We start from the raw sequence: 17,465 nt of genomic DNA, 5'->3' as shown, positions 1-17,465 counted from the left end.
GGTGAGAAGCACTCATTAAGTGTCAGAGACCTTGTTGATCTCTCCTTGCCAACATGCAGATGACATTCATGTTAGCGATCAAGTTTTCTACCAGAATTGTTGTTCCTTTAGGCCTTGGATGTTGTGTGTTATCTTAAGCTAAATAGTTACTGTTGCCACATTTGGATGGGCGAAGGTAATAAAATAATTTTTAAACATACTTCCCAATGTTTCAGAGATACTCTGTACTATGAAAACTAAGAAGAAATAGGATTGAATGTCCTGTGCCTTACTTTGGACAAAGTAGAGACATTTCAGACCACAAGGAGCACATGAGAAGCTCAAGATCCCATCATATTATCTGTCACTTACCAGCTCAGTTATGCTTCACAGACTGTTCTCAGATATTTCTGAATTCTGCAATATTTTAGAAGTATTTCTTATTCGTAAACTTACTCTACAGATAACAGAGGAAAAGGACCCACAATGAAACCTTTACATTACTTTTCTGGTCCAGTCTTTCTTCTCTATCAGGAGGAGTATTTCCAGGGAATTTGTTTTCAAAAATTATTATGTGGTTGGTATATTATATGAAGTATCATTCTTATTAGGCCTGGAAGAATGCCATTAGTTATTTATTTACTTATTTTTGAGACGGAATCTTGCTCGTCGCCCAGGCTGGAGTTCAGTGGTGTGATCTCGGCTCACGGCAACCTCCGCCTCCCGGGTTCATGCCATTCTCCTGCCTCAGCCTCCCGAGTAGCTGGGAGTACAGGCACCTGCCACCACGCCCGCCTAATTCTTTTGTATTTTTAGTAGAGACGGGGTTTCACCAGGTTAACCAGGATGGTCTTGATCTCCTGACCTCGTGATCCACTCATCTCTCAAAGTGCTGGGATTACAGGCGTGAGCCACCGCACCATTATTTAAGTGAATGAAACCATGCTTATCAGTAAATAAAATGAGAAATAATGTGTCTTTAAATTTTTTTTCTTAAATGGATGTAGCAGAAAGAACTCCATAGAGGCAGTTCAAATGAATTTGGCTATCAGGTGGAGATGAACCTTTGACAGAATCCCCTGTATTACTGTACCTCCTGGAAGCAGCATGTGACGCTTTCCCCAATATGCTTCCAGCACACCTCCCACCACGGATGTACACGGCTCAGTGCATCACGCGTCATGCCTCACTGCACTACCCAACATGAGAAAAGACTCCAAACCCTTGCACTCCCAAAGGCTGGCATTTGAATAATTTAAGACATTTTAAAAATGTTTGGGTGTTTCATGTTTAATAATCTAAAACAGGTCGGCAGGCATTTCTTTAGTTCATTCATAATTGAAATCTCAAGGTTAATCACCGTGTGAGCTGCTTTTCCGTATGAGATCCTTGGGAGAATGGCAGAGGCTACAGCAGTGGGCCAAATCACAGTTTGCTACAATGAGCTTCATCATCTTGGCTGAAAACACATTATCCTCTTAGCAGGTTGTCCATGGCAATCCAGTTATAACTCCTCCCCAAATTCCCTGCGTTGTCAGGTCTGATTCTGTCTGCTTGTAGCAGAGGACGAAGCAACTCACCACTTTGGCAAATAGACTGTCACAGAGTTAACACTGTGTGTAGTCCTTTGATACATAACTAATTAAGTACACGAGGAAAGAAAGACTCAGAAGAAATAATAGTAACACTTTTGGAGTATGTACAAGATGTTAGTCAATGAGCTTAGAACTATATACATCACATATATTATCTCATAGTGTATGTGTGTGTATGTGTGTATAAAATCTCAGTTTTATAACTACTCAGTGAAATGAAACCCAGAGAGTTTACATAACTTGCCCAAGCCACAGAGTTAGTGATGACCTGTTCCACCCTGGAACCCAACTTCACACACCATCTTGCAAATGTAATTCATTCAGTTTTCAACAATTTATTGAGTATCTACTATACGCTAAGCACTGTTTTAGGCATATGAGATATATAAGAAAAGTAGAATTCCTTGCCTTCATAGAACCTGAAATAGACATGATTAAAAAAGTAAATTGTGTATGGGTAGGAAGATGACAAGTGCCATATAAAATAAACAACAAAGTAGATTAAGAGGAAAACAGTGTGCCCAGAAGAGGCGATTGTGGCCAGTTACAATTTTAAATGGAAATGCTAGAGAATTTAACACAAAAGTATGAACTTTCAGAGTTTGCCTGTAAGTGTGGAAAATGTTTTCATGGAAAGGGACAATTGAGCTAGCTCTTACAACAAAAATAAAAATTCACTAGGGGGAAAAGGTAACGGTATCCCTAAGGGGATTCAAAAAACAAGATAAGAAAAGACATAAAACATTTGTTTATGTGCTGTACATGTGTGTCTGCCTATCACAGAGGCAGAGGAAGTATCCTATCTTCTTCACCTACTATCTGAAGCCAACCAAAATTATTTTAGAACTTGCCTATTAAAAGTAGTTAGCGCTTAATTTTTTTCTATTAGCATGTATAATGCAAAAGTGATAGTATTTTAACTAAAGTGATGGCATCAGAACTGTACTGGTAAACATTTAATAACCAGCCCTTGAGAAAAATAGTTACATTTGTATCAGTTGTCAATTTCCATGGTGTAAATATTCTTCCCATAGCCAGTTTGCAGCTACCAAAAGAAAATTACCAAATGAGAAACTGAGAAGAGATATTCACGAGTGCCCCATTATATAGTATTTCTACTTTATACATATGAAACATGCAAATAACCTAGAAAGCATAGGTAATAGTAAAAATTTACTATAATAATTAGGAATTGATGTACTTGAATAGTCATTACATTTCCTTTTAATATAGTTTATTTAACTGAAGTTTAGATAGCTTCATTTTTAATAATTATGGTGTTTAGCAACTGACTTACAAAATTCTTAAAAACTGAAAAAAAAATGGCTCCTAGAGTGGTATGAGCTGGCTCTAGCAAACCACCAATGGCATGGAAAGATAGAGAACTCTGTGTTTTTTTTAAAGTCAGGTCTTATACATTTTCAGGCTTGAAGACATTCTGCGTCTCAGGAAAGGATGACATTCAGAGAGTAGCTTTCCCTTTATGGCAAAAGAGTGCCCAGTTCGAATGTACTTTTCTCTGAAGTGTCACAGCCTGGTGCCTGGCTAGGACCATTGCCCAGTGAATGGCTACCCCTGCCTGTGTGGTGCCCGCAATCCCACACCAAGGGCAGGCTCGATGCGAGCAGGCTGAGGGAGGAATATTTTGATACTTTCTTCTGAACTACTGTTATGTTTTAACTTTGATGGTAGAAAATGACGACTGCAGAGACTGCAACTTTTAATCTTCTGGAATATAAATACACTGCTGATAGAGTAAAAAATGTTGATTTCCCCAGTGCTTTTTTTCTGTGTTTGAACATACTCCCCAACATAAGCCACTGCCCAGAATATATTTTTTTTTATCTTAAAGATCTTAAGCTCTTTAATAACGGTACAATGAGGACAGCCTGACAGATTTCGTTCCTCCAGGCAGCTGTAGATACGTGTTCCCGTCAGCTATAATGTTGAGACAAGGTGAAAGAAAACAATGATTTTGTGTTGCCTATCTCATCATAAAAGGGATGACTCAGAGGTGTTTCTGCTGCCCACTGAGTTACCCGAAAAGCCGAAAGAGAAACAATAGATGAAAGTAGCAGCAACAAATAAGTGGCTTATTTTCATGTGAACTAATGATTTCGAAGATTTTCGTTTTGGTTTTCTTTTGCTCTTGTCGCTCTTCTGTTATGTGCCGCATCACAAAGGAACCTCCCATCACATAAAATGTGAACAGGAACACATTGCAGCATTGGTTTTCCAAAGGATCTTCCTAGAAATAAATATTCATTATCCCCGCCACCCAATATTATATCTCTGCTTAAAGAGTTGACATAGATGGCAGAATGCATATGTATCACTTACAAAGCCCATTCACTGTTTTCAGAGTTTAATTTTTAATATTCAAAACCGTTTTGTGAGACCAAAGGACCATTCCATGAAACAGAAGGCTGAACTTGTTTAGCTCATAATTGTAGAACCTTGGTCTATGCGGAATGAGTGGCTCAAAGCCAAATTGACAGACTCAGGGAAGTTTATTAAGTTATTTGGAATTGGTCAGTTAATAAATGGTGGAACCTCATTTAAATGTAGCATTTTTTGGTTTCAAAGCCATGTCTTTTCTCAAAGCACCGAGATACTCCCGAAGTGTCCACCTGGCAGAGAACATGGAAAGATGTTAAAAAGCACTGAATCTGGAGTCTGAAGTCCAATCCTGACTCCAATACCTGCCGCATACGTGAGAAGCTCAGTGACCTTCTCAATGTTTCCGGTCTCATTTTCTGCAACTCTCCTACCTGTCCTACCTAAGGCATAAGGCCTTTCAGCACTTCATACCGTTTAAATGTAATGCCAAATTGAAAGATTATTTTAGGCAAAATACTGCTTAAAACTGCTTAAATAAGAAATGCCCTTGTTCTTTTCTTCCCTGCATGAAAATAGTAAATGAGACACTTGGGCATGCTGTTTTCTCTAAACCTGGTATTTATTTTGGCACGTGTTGTATCAGCTTTCCGAGTCAATTCTTACTTAGGCCAGCTGCATTATGTATGCACGGAAGCGTCTCATCATTTGGCTGTGCTTGCCGGGCGTTCCCTAGCGCTGTCCTGCCGAAGTGAGATCTCTGGAAGAGCTGCACCAGAATCATCCCTGGAGCACTGCAAGCAGGCAGCCGCCCGAGGCGATGTCCACATGGGAGGCCTGTGTGCTTCACCACTTTCCCAAGCGGGTTTCATGTATACAAAGCTTGAGGTCTACTGCATTGGCACTGAGTGTGGCATCACAATAAAACCCAGGGTGTGTGTTAGAACTGTTCTCTCTCGAAAGCAATGGATCACCTTTCCTTCAGGGTTCTCTCTCTTCCTTTGGTAAATTAGCTTCTGGAATTTATGCATGGGACCAAATACACTGCTACACTGAAGCTGAGTTCAGTTTTTAAGCATTTATACTAAAACGTGAAAGTTAAAAGGGGCCAGAACATGTAAAATAATAATCTGAGCACTGCTTTTAGAATACAGCAAATGAGGCTATCTTAGTTTCACATACAGACAATCCCCCATTATAAATTTATTTTTTGTGTGTTTCTAACTCTCTGCCCTCTACTCAAAGCCCTGGCCCAAAATGCTCCCACACAAGGTTTTAGGTGGAGGGAAGGAAACAGAGTTCCCTACCATAAGAATCCCATCTGAAGAGAGTTTCCCATCAATTTACTATTTATCATGAAAATTCAGATCTTTCTAACAACAATGGGACTCCTGATAAATACTTCTGAGACGTTCCTGGTATTTGGGAAACAAGAAATAATATTGAAAGGTTATCTATTTTTGATACATACTAGAGGTGTGGGCATAAGATAGATGCCTAATTTAGTAAATCAGTCACAATAGATGACTTCCCACTACATTTTAATATCAAATAAATGATGAATACTTTTTTAGTTTTTTTGTTTGCTTTTTGTTTTTTGTTTTGTTTGTATCTTGTTTTGTTTTGTTGTTTCTTGTTTTTTGTTTTTTTTTTTTTTGAGACAGAATCTTGTTCTGTCTCCCAGGCTGGAGTGCAGTGGCACGATCTCGGCTCACTGCAAGCTCCACCTCCCGGGTTCACGACATTCTCCTGCCTCAGCCTCCCGAGTAGCTGGGACTACAGGCGCCTGCCACCACACCTGGCTAATTTTGTGTACTTTTAGTAGAGACGGGGTTTCACCTTGTTAGCCAGGATGGTCTCTATTTCCTGACCTCGTGATCCACCTGCCTCGGCCTCCCAAAGAGACTTTTTCAGTTTTTAATATAAATGAATTAGTCTGTTCAGGCTGCCATGACAAGATACCACAGACTGGGTGGTTTCAACAACAGATATTTATTTCCTACAGCTCTGGGGGCTGGAGGTTCAAGATCCAGGTACCTGCTGATTGGGTTCCTGGTGAGGGCGCTCTTGCAGGCTTTCATAGACATCCTGTACAGGACATAGTTATACCAAAATAATATTACCTGCTGATGATCTGAAGTACAGATTTACCAAAATATCCCATATTTTATTTTATTTTATTTTATTTTATTTTATTTTATTTTTGAGATGGAGTCTCACTCTGTGGCCCAGGCTGGAGTGCAGTGGCCCGATCTCAGCTCACTGCAAGCTCCGCCTCCTGGGTTCTCGCCATTCTCCTGCCCCAGCCTCCCGAGTAGCTGGGACTACAGGCACCTGCCACCATGCCTGGCTAATTTTTGTATTTTTAGTAGAGACGGGGTTTTACCATGTTGGCCAAGCTGGTTTAGAACCCCTGACCTCGTGTGGTCCACCCGCCTCAGCCTCCCAAAGTGCTGGGATTACAGACATGAGCCTGCGATATCACATATTGTAACTGTATACATCCCAAATTTAATGTGTAGAGAAAAACAATCAGGAACCTAAAGACTTGGGTTTTCATGCCAGCTCAGGCACTTCCTGCCCCTAAGAGTTGAGCAAAGTTGTTTCACACTCCAATTCTCAGCCTGACCATCAGTAAAACGGAGATCCCACGGCCCAGATACACCAGGGCTGCGTGGTTTTTGCAGGGTTAGAATGGTGTGGAACAGCTTAGCACTTGCCCAGCACCTAGCCCACAACAAACATTAGAATTCTCTGCCTTCACATCCAAGTCACATATTTGTGGTGCAGATGCACTGAAATAAGAGTTGTTCTCATTCTTTCTCCTAGGGGGCCCAAGACTCTGGGTCCAGGTAGGGACCTGAATGCCTCTCCCAGAAGCTCCTGTGCGGGGCCTCAATTAGACATTTCCTGAGGCATCATTTCCTGAAAGTGTGGAGTAAAACCTCAGATCAATGATCCCAGTGAATGGCAAATGGGAAGAGGCCAGGAGGTTGACCATGCAGGAATGGAACAAACTTGAGCAGAGGGTACAGAAGGGGACGTCTGGGACCAGAGGCAGCCTCTGATAGGGATTGCCATTGGGATACAGTGAGCCTGGATGTATGTAAAATAGATTTTTACTTTTTAATCTATGCAGATAAGTTATTGTTATAATTAATGATAGCAACATTGAATAATATCTATATATAAAGTATAGGAAATTTTAAACTGGCATGTATCTCATAGATGAGAATTTTAAATGCTTTTTAAAAATTAATTTTAATTTTGTGAATTTTTCATACATTTTTTGAAAAGAAATATATGAAGAAGAAAAGGAAATTACCCTCAATATAACTGTCCAGATGTAACCTATGGGGCACTTGGCTGCATAGCCTTTTAGTGCTTCTAAATATTCAGATATTTCTAAATGTCCATATAAACTAATAACATAGGGGGTTAACTTCAACGTATCATTTCATAGCCGATTTCCCTCTTTAAATTTTATTTGGAATATTTTGCATGCCTATACGTTTTTCTCAATAACCTACATTTAAATGACTTTAAATTACATGGAGGAACCATGTTTATTTTGTTTTGTTTATTTTGTCAAATTTCTATTTTGTGAGCATGATTTTTACTTTATTTTTACTATCATAGTAAAGAATACTCTTTTCTGTACATTTTTGTCTATATTTCTGCATATTTATACAGCATAAATTCATTAGAAAGCCACAGTGTCAAAATATATTAAAGACTTTTGATACTTACCTTCTAATTACTTTTTCCAAGCACAGTTTTTGCTAGATTTTCAATTCATTATGAATTTAAATAACAGTTTACAGTGTGGTCAGAGAAACTTCCTCGCCTGGGATTTTTTTTTTTTTTTTTTAAATGTAGAATCTCACATCCAGCCCCAGAATCAGAATGTGCCTTTTAGCAAGATCTCTGGAAGTTTTGCATAAACGGTACATTGTGGAAACGACTGCATTGAACAGTCACCTCAACAGCATTAAAACATTACCTTTTTTTAAATTGTTGCCAGAGGGGAACAATGAACAGTATGTAGATATGCTGGAAGTTTGATTCCAGACCTCTGGGAAGCAGGGCACTGTGACAGGGCTGAGCGTTGCCCATGGTGTAAATTGAGTCACCCGCCCTGAAATAGAAAGGGTGTCAGGACTGGGCTGGGGTAAATATGCAGGGGTGTGTCGGGGGGTGGAGTGGCCGCTCCTGCACCTTGTCTAATTCCAGCACAGCCTGTCTGTGTCATAGGGGGCTGAAGTCCAAGAACAACCATGACTCAGTGGGCAGAGATGGGAGAGGGAAGTGGAGGCAGACGAGCCTCTCTCCTGTTCTTTCCTTTTTAGATTTTGTCAATGAGCGTGGGCGATTCTGCCAATCCTATCACCATAGCCACAGAATCACGTTAGTAATCTCTACTTTAAGATATGCATTTGTTTACCCAGGAATCGGGGGTGCATATGCATGAATATGCCATCATATGTTTCTATGGAAGCATGACTATTTGCATACCATAGCATCACATGCCAGACAACTTCCATTTAAGTTGAAAATGATAATTTTTTGATTCACAGCTTTGGGAAATAACATGATATAATAGATGAGTCTTTCTCAAAGGACTGAGGGATGACCTCAGAATCTCACTAACATGTAGATTCTGAGTCATTGGTTCCAGAGTGGGACTTGGCTTTCTATATTTTTCACAAGACTCATGTTTAGCTGCTGTTCTTCTGAGGGTCACATCTTGAGCAGCAAGGATAGGGATCATTAAGGTACAGCAAATGTACCAAATCTAAATCTAACTTTTCTTTATTTAGCTATGTTCTAGGGAAAATAAATGGAATTTTCATTTGTCTAAGTTTAAATGATGTTATTCTGCTACATAAAATTCTGCATTTATTGTCTAATCTGTGAAATATCATTTAATAGTAAAATATCCTTGAACTTTGGAGCTAGGTAGACTTGAGTTCAAATCGTGGCTGTGCCTTTTCCACTTGTGAATTCAGACATGTTAAAATTTCCCCATTTTGATATATTAACGAATCTGACCTCAGTTTCTCCGCATATGAGTGAGATGATAGTACCTGCTTCCAGGAGTTATAAGAATCCAATGTATGCAAAAATATAGCATGTAGTAGGCGTTCGACTTTGTCATAAAGTTACATGAAAAAAAATATATTGCTTTCAAATAAGCAATACAATTCCTTGTAGGAAGAGAATTGTTCATGTTTGCCAAACTGCTCTGGAATAGACAGGATCTGGAAGCTGGGGCAAGCAGTGACAAAGGAAAGGGGAGAAAACTGAAGAGCAGGTGAATAAAGGCAGCAAGATGACAGTGAACCAAAGCCCATGAAGAACATTGATTCAGAGAAATTTCTGCTAGCGCGGCATCAATAGAATTTTAGTAGACATTTCTAATACTCAATTTTAAGATGGTTTTTTCAAGGCAGGAACAGAGCTTCTAGCAAGATGTTTTTCTTCTTGTTTGCACAATTCTACAAAACATAGTATTGTAAACTCATGCACGCACTACTGCTGTCCTAATGCAAACCTCTTCTGTTTTTCTGGATATTCAATGCACATTATACTGGACACACTGACTTTGTGTAGATGACATTTGACAGTGGAATAGAATTAGGCAGCTATCATTATGGGGCAAGAGAGTCTGGCCATGGCATTGCTCACTCAGGAGAGTGAAGTTTTAAGGGAGGGCGAGAGCACAGTGCAATTGGGATGGAGCTTCAAGCTAAAATTGTTTGAATCTAAAAACACTCAGGTAATTCCAGCTGGCATCAATCACATTTTTAAAATTATCTTTTTCTTTCTCCTACTTTATTCCTTTGATAACGACCTGTGATTTAAATTACCCCAATACCAACATGTCCATTATAGTCTATACAGTATGATAATTTGTTATATTCTTTTATTCTCAAAGTTCACTATCTTGTACAACTAAATGTTAAATAGATGTCCAATTATTAGTTGATAAATGAATCAAGAGATATATAGTTTTTTACAAATAGTAAAATTTAATTATCCCTAATTTGTGAGAACAATTATATCTGACAGCTTAGAATTTCTTGTTAGTCAAAGTTACTCTTTTCTGTTTTAACCTTGTTTTGAAAAAAAATTCAAAAACACTTAATGAATTTCATTTCTTAAGAGTTAGAATATACCTAAAATAACTGGAATTTGACTAGACAGAATTTTTTCATCAAATAGCATATTTTTTTTTTGTCATTGATACCTAAAATTATGACCCAGAGCTACAATCTGACGGAAAACATAAAAGTGTTGATTGAATGCATGCTTGGGCTAAGGCAGTTGAGTAGTTTTATAATTTTTACTTAATTCGTGATATTGCCTTAAGCTCCTTTTACAAATATACTACACAAAATATTTGGTTAATTAAAAATATTAAATAATTGTGCCATTACAATTTGGAATTTGCTATACAAAGGTTCAAAATTTTCCTCGGCTTTAATAATTTTTACACAGATTAGTTATTCATATTACCCTTAATATTAATCAATGCTTCATCTTCTAATTGGCAAACTTTTGCCATAGCTTAATATAATATTTAACACTTTTTTAAACTGTTGGGTGCGGGTGCTGTGGCTCACTCTTGTAATCCCAGCACTTTGGGAAGCCGAGGCGGGCGGATCACCTGAGGTCAGTAGTTTGGTACTAGCCTGGCCAAGGTGGTGGAACCCTGTCTCTATTAAAATGCAAAAATTAGCTGGGCATGACAGCGGACACTTGTAATCCCAGCTACTCGGGAGGCTGAGATGGGTAAATCGCTTGAACCCGGGAGGCGGAGGTTGCAGAAAGCCGAGATTACGCCGTTGCACTCCAACCTGGGCTACTGAGCAAGACTCCGTCCCAAAACACAACAACAGCAACAACAACAACAACAACAACAATTTGTTGGGCTAAAGTAGAATAAAACAATTGTGATTCACAGATTTAAGAGTCTCGATTTCAATAGAGAGCAGTATATATAAACTTTTACTTTTGAAAGCAAAGCATTAGACCAGCTGTGGTTCAAAAAAATGTCTCTCTTATCACTTACAAATACTATTTATCTGTACAAAGCACAGTTCCTTTCAGGTAGGGTTGATTTCAGTAACATTTTTCTTGTGGCTAGCAAAACCTTTCAAAATTGGCAGTGTGTGACACTCTAATTTCAAAGACTCTTATTGTGATGTGAGTGCCAGTTACTTGAGGCTGGTTAATTTAGAAAATGTCAAATGCATATTTCAAGAGTTGAATTATATTGAAGTAAATATTTTAAATACTGTTAATATTAAGAGCCATAAATTCAACCATATGAAAAATAGAAAACAATGTGTTAATGAAGTTTGCAGAACAAATCGAGTAATAAAAATTTAGTTATTGGCTCGGTGTGGTGGCTCCCAGCACTTGGAAGGCCGAGGCGGACAGATCACCTGAGGTCAGGAGTTTGAGACCAGCCTGGCCAGCATGGCAGAACCCTGTGTCTACTAAAAGTACAAAACAATAGTGAGTGTTGTGGCATGTGCCTATAATCCCAGTCACTCGGGAGGCTGAGGCAGGAGAATTGCTTGAACCCGGGAGGTGGAGATTGCAGTGAACCGAGATCATGCCACTGCACTCCAGCCTGAGCAACAGAGCAAGACTCCGTCTGAAAAACAAAATCAGTTATTAATAAATGTAATATCACATTTCTGTTTAATGCCGACTATGTGCCAGGCCCTATCCTAAGATGTATTTCACACACACACACACACACACACATGCACACACACACATCCTCACTTAAGCCCCTTATCAGTACTATGATATGAACTCTCTGTATTTACAACTGTCCCCGTCCTGGAGATCTAGAAACTAAGGGAGAGTAAGTCTAAGACCCACACCTCATAAATGGTTAATGGGCATTAAACTCAGGCATCTCACTAAAGATACTACACTCTGAACCATCCTATTAAACATCCTCTTTATATAACAGGTGATTTGCATTATATCAACCAACTCAACCACCATCAAGATTACTATACATAATTAGATTCAATTTCCAGATATAATAGCTGAAGTTATGAGAGGCTGAGTATTGGGCTTAACATACGGTAAATAGAGAGTGCACTTCGGTTCATGCCTAGAAGTATATGTATATGCCCATATGTCCCATTCTTGTTCTGTCACCTCATTTCGCCTTCAGCTGTATCATTCATGTACAGGTCTTTATATCTTTACATTTAGGACTAAATGTGAGAAAGTACAGACGTAAAGCAGAAGATGACTTTTCTAAATTGCCTTAGGATAATAAACGAAATAAACTGCAACTTTATTCATTAAAAATGAAGGACTTTAAATATTTTAATCAGCCCAAGGATTAACAGACGTTCCGGGTGTGTGCTTTAGAAACACTAGGTCAAACCAGAAAGAGATGCTAAGGGTAGAGAGGAATGTGGTAGAGATAACTATTTACAATTATTCTTCTTTCCACGTGCTTTTCTTCTCACCCAGGTTAATTTCTTACATCCCCGAGGCATAAATAATGTTCACAGTATTTTTTTCAATTTGATACACTCTGTCCTTAATTTTCAGGTAAAAACCTGGACAGCCTTAGATAATTCGACCTTCGGAGATACTCCTCACAAATGCAAAAACCCACAATATCTGGGGGAATCATTTTGCCACTTTGTTGGATTTGAAATTCATGGTTGCTGACACCTTTTTAAAACCCTGCAGTCTGGTGATGCACATGTGCTCGGCCATTTTCGGCTTGATGTATTTCAAAGCTAGAGCTCTGAGGCAAGTCCAGCAATATATTGTTGAAGAATTGAAGTGTGAGCAAGATGCCTAAGAAAGTCGTAGATTGCCTTGAAGGAGAATAAGCTGTCCAGCAAGAAATTGTTTTTAGAGCAAGTTCAAATTGTTTCCGCTGGTACAATATGGTTGATCTTCAAGTTATTTTCATTCAAGGCAGATATGTCTATTTCAAAGCACACCTACTCCAGAAAGGCTTCAAAGCAACTGAATTTAGCCTTTGAAAAACATTTAATCTCAACCAACAATGTTCACTGGAGCTTGAACTTCATTGCATGTGTGTGAAGGGGTAATTTTCGTGTTTTATATATTTATTACATTTCATACATACACATATCATATATATGTATACTATTTTTAAATCAAAACTAACAGGATGCTATCATAGTGCAGGTCTATGTCATATTGTTGAAAGCATGCTTATTTTTAAGAAATATGGAATCTTAAGTGTTTTAATGCATGGCAGATGTGCTGGGTGAGGGAGAGCAGAGAGCACTGATGTAGCCACTGAAATGAAAGCAGGGTCCCCAGGGGGAACTGGCTGCAGGGAAAAGAAGTTAATAAGAATGAGACTGTGACTACACCTCTTGTAGCATTTCTTTAAGTAGTAGAAATGGAGGAATTATGTCTCCAAAGAGGGAAATGACTGCTAACTTACATCCTAAGTTCGCATTTCCAAATTTGTCCAAGGTCTATATCCAAAGTAGGGTTTATAATGTTGACTGGGAAAGAAAAAGATAAACAAAAATATGATAGAAAAATTAGTTTATTGGAAATAACATCTAACTTATCAAATGGGTAATTACCTAAAGGTAATATCACAAAGAGGTGCTACAAATATGGAAGCAATCTTTAGCTAATCCTTCTGCTGCTCCTCCTTCCACACAAACATCTAATCCATCAACAATCATGTGACTTCAGAGATCTCAAAGAAACAGCTCTTTCTATTCTTCCAAAACATTTGTTTCCATGCTAATTCTCTTGATGGTATGGTTATTTTTTCTTTGCACATTCTACTGCTGGGCACAGAGGAACTCAGTAAATGAGTAAGTACCTAGTATATAATAAACATTTTTAAACACTTGTAAATAATAAAAATAATGAATCAGTGAATAAATGAATAGTTACACATTCATGAAATTTGTTTTAATATCAGTATTTTTATTTTTGGGATATTTTACATTTACAGAAAAGTTGCAAGGATAGTAGAGTTTCTACATGCCCTTCACTCAAACTGCTCTCATGCTAACGTTGAATGTAATTAAGAAATAAACACTGGCACAATAATATTAACTAATCTTAGGTTTAATCAAATTTTCTCATTCTTTTTACACTAATATTCTTTTCAGTTTCAAGATTCAATTCAGGAGCTTAGATTGTGAGTACTTATCATGTGGCCTTAAATCCATCCAATCTGTACAAGTTTGTCATTTTTCCTTGTCTTCTTTGATCTTTACAATTTTGTAGAATACTACTTAGGTGTTTGTAGACTGTCACTTAAATTGGGTGGGTCTAATGTTTTCTCATAATTAGACTGAAGTAATGGGTTTGGAAGGAGATTGCCACAGATCACATGAACACATAGGTGATACATGTTACTCATCAAATCATAAGAATGGCATTTGATGTCAATGTGATTTATTTCTGGTGACCTTCATTACTTGGCTGAAGTGGTATCTGCCTAGTTTTTGCACTGTAAATTTACTTTTTTTTCCTTTTCACACTGTATGTGCTAAAAGTGTGTCACTACAAGTGTAGTCCATACCCAAGAAAGGGTAAACTGAATTCTACCCTCCAGAAAAATAATTATCAAAACATTTGAAGATGTGCTAAAACCACAGCAGCAATTAGCATAAATAATATTTAGGAGGAGATATTCTGTGACTGTGAAAATATTGTTTCTCCTTAAAGTTTTGTCCATTAGTGTTAGCATTCATTAAATAATTTTGCCACTGATAATAACCATGGTTACATTGGAAAAACCTTTCTAGGCATTGGCTTAGGCAAAGACTTTATGACCAAGAACTCAAACACAAATGCAACAAAAACAAAGATAAATAAGTGGGGCTTAGTTAAACTAAAGAGCTTCTGCACAGAAATGGAATGGTCAGCAGAGTAAACAGACAACCCACAGAGTGAGATAAAATCTTCACAGTCTATACATCCAACAAAAAACTAATATCCAGAATTTAGGAGGAACTCAAACAAATTAGCAAGAAAAAAATTCCCATCGAAAAGTGGGCTAAGGAAATGAATAGACAATTCTCAAAAGAAGATATACAAATGGCCGACAAACATGAAAAACTTTTCAACATCACTAATGATCAGGGAAATGCAAATCAAAACCTCAATGCTATACCATCTTACTCCTGCAAGAATGGCCCTAATTAAAAAATAAAAAATTAATAGATGTTGGTGTGAATGCAGGGAAAAGGAACACTATACTACTGGTGGAAATGTAAACTAGTACAATCATTATGGAAAACAGTGTGGAGATTCCTTAAAGAACTAAAAGTAGAACTACCATTTGATCCAGCAATCCCACTACTGGGTATCCACCCAGAGGAAAAGAATTCATTATGTGAAAAAGATACTTGCACATGCATGTTCAAAGCAGAACAATTTGCAATTACAAAAATATGGAACTAGTCAAAATGCCCATCAATCAATGAATGGATAATGAAATTGTGATATATGTATTTTATATTTGTCTATATATGAGATGGAATACTACTTAGCCATAAAAAGGAACAAAAAAAATGGCATTTGCAGCAACCTGGATGGAACTGGAGACTATTATTCTAAGTGAAGTAACTCGGGAATGGAAAACCAAGCATTGTATGTTCTCACTGGTAAGTGGGAGCTAAGTTATGAGGATGCAAAGGCATGAGAATGACACAGTGGACTTTGGAGACTCAGGGGAAAGAGTGGGAGTGGGGGTGAGGGATAAAAGACTACAAACGTTGTTCAGTCTATACTGCTTGGTGATGGGTATACCAAAATCTCACAAATCACCACTAAGGAACTTACTTATGTAACCAAATACTACCTATTTCTCAAAAACTAGTGGAAATAAAAATTTTTTTAAAAATTATTAACCATGCTGTTTTAAGGATGATTTTCTTTTTTCCTTGTTTCATCTACATTTATTAACTAGAATTCTATAAAAATAATTGTCCTTTCTTGTTCATTCATTTAATTATTCCAGCATGCATTTTTTTTTTAAGACAGGGTCTTACTCTGTTGTCCAGACTGGAGTGCAGTGGTGTGGTCATAGCTCAGAGTTCACTGTAGCCTCCAATTCCTGAGTTCAAGAGAGCTTCTTGGCTCAGCCTCCAGGGAAGCTGTGACTACAGTTGAGTGCAACCACTCCCAGCTAATAATTTTGTTTTTAATTGAAATGGGGTCTCACTATGTCATCTAGGTTGGTCTCAAATTACTGGCCTCGAGTGATCCTCCCACTTTGGCCTACCAAAGTGTTGAGATTATAGGCATGAGCCACTGTACCTGGCCTCAAACATGCATTTTATTCAGTTTGAATTCCTAGTTATTTTATTTTCAGAGTTATAACCAAATATGATATTCTTACTAATTCTGTACAAATTGTTCCAGCTTTGTGATTGAGTCTATCAGACTGTCTTTTATGTCCTTTTGACATTCCCTCTTTTTGGCCCTTTCTTACTTTCTGAACTGAAAAGGTGGTCCAGCTTCTCTTGTATTTTCCATGTCCCAGATCTACAATGTCTTTTCCACAAGGAACCCTTGGTTACCTTTTATTGGAGCATGGTATTGAGAAACCAACATCTGAGCATTAGGTGTGCTCATTGCAAATAGAGTATCACTCCTTCTGGGCTCTCACAGAAGACAAGAGTTAGAAAATACATGTATTTACACTAACTCATGTATACATTCATACTATATTTACTTGCTTATCTTTCTATTTGTATATATAGGAAAATAAACATGAGCCCATATTGACATATCTAATTCTAATCTTGTACCACATGGTTCATTTTAATATTTTCTCCTTGTTTGTTTTTAAATTTTCTGTCAGTGAGTGGCCCAACTCTCATTATCTATATTTATTCAATTTTAACCCAAATATAAATATGAAGTAACTTCAAAATTGCTAATCTACCCTATGAAAGATGCATTTACCAACAATAGTACAGTGTTTGTCAGTGTTTGTATGCCTTTTAAAAAAAATTACTTAGACTTATAGTATCAAAACAAACTTTCTAAGTTACTGTGGCCAATTTTTTTTACCCAATGACTTCAGGACAGTTATATCATATATTTGCAATACAATTTAATGTTACAATATAGATTATTAATTTATACCAGGCTGAATTTTATTCTTAGTTCCCTCCTAAATCCTGATTTGTTTGTATTTGCATACAGTAAAATTTAGTTTTAATGTCATACAGTTCTTTGTGTTTGGACAAATGCACAAACCCACAGATCCCTCACTCTAGTATCATACAGAATGTTTCATCACTGTAAAATTTTCTCTGTGTCTTCTCTTTGTTGTCAACTATTCTTCTGTCTTCTGAACTAGTGCAATCACTGTCTTCCTTCCCTATAGTTTTGTCTCTCCTAGTGTAATACATAAATGTCTGTATTCTTGCACTTAGCAAAATACATTTAATGTTCATCTGTGTTCTTGCATACATTAATAGCTTTTTCCTTATTATCTCTGAATATTCCATTGCATGCATATATCATAGTTTGTTTTTTCCT

The sequence above is a fragment of the Macaca fascicularis genome, chromosome 13 (genome assembly GCF_037993035.2).
Source record: "Macaca fascicularis isolate 582-1 chromosome 13, T2T-MFA8v1.1".
Classification (NCBI taxonomy): Eukaryota; Metazoa; Chordata; class Mammalia; order Primates; family Cercopithecidae; genus Macaca; species Macaca fascicularis.
The sequence above is the reverse complement of the archived record's forward strand: the minus strand, read 5'-3'. Positions refer to the sequence as shown.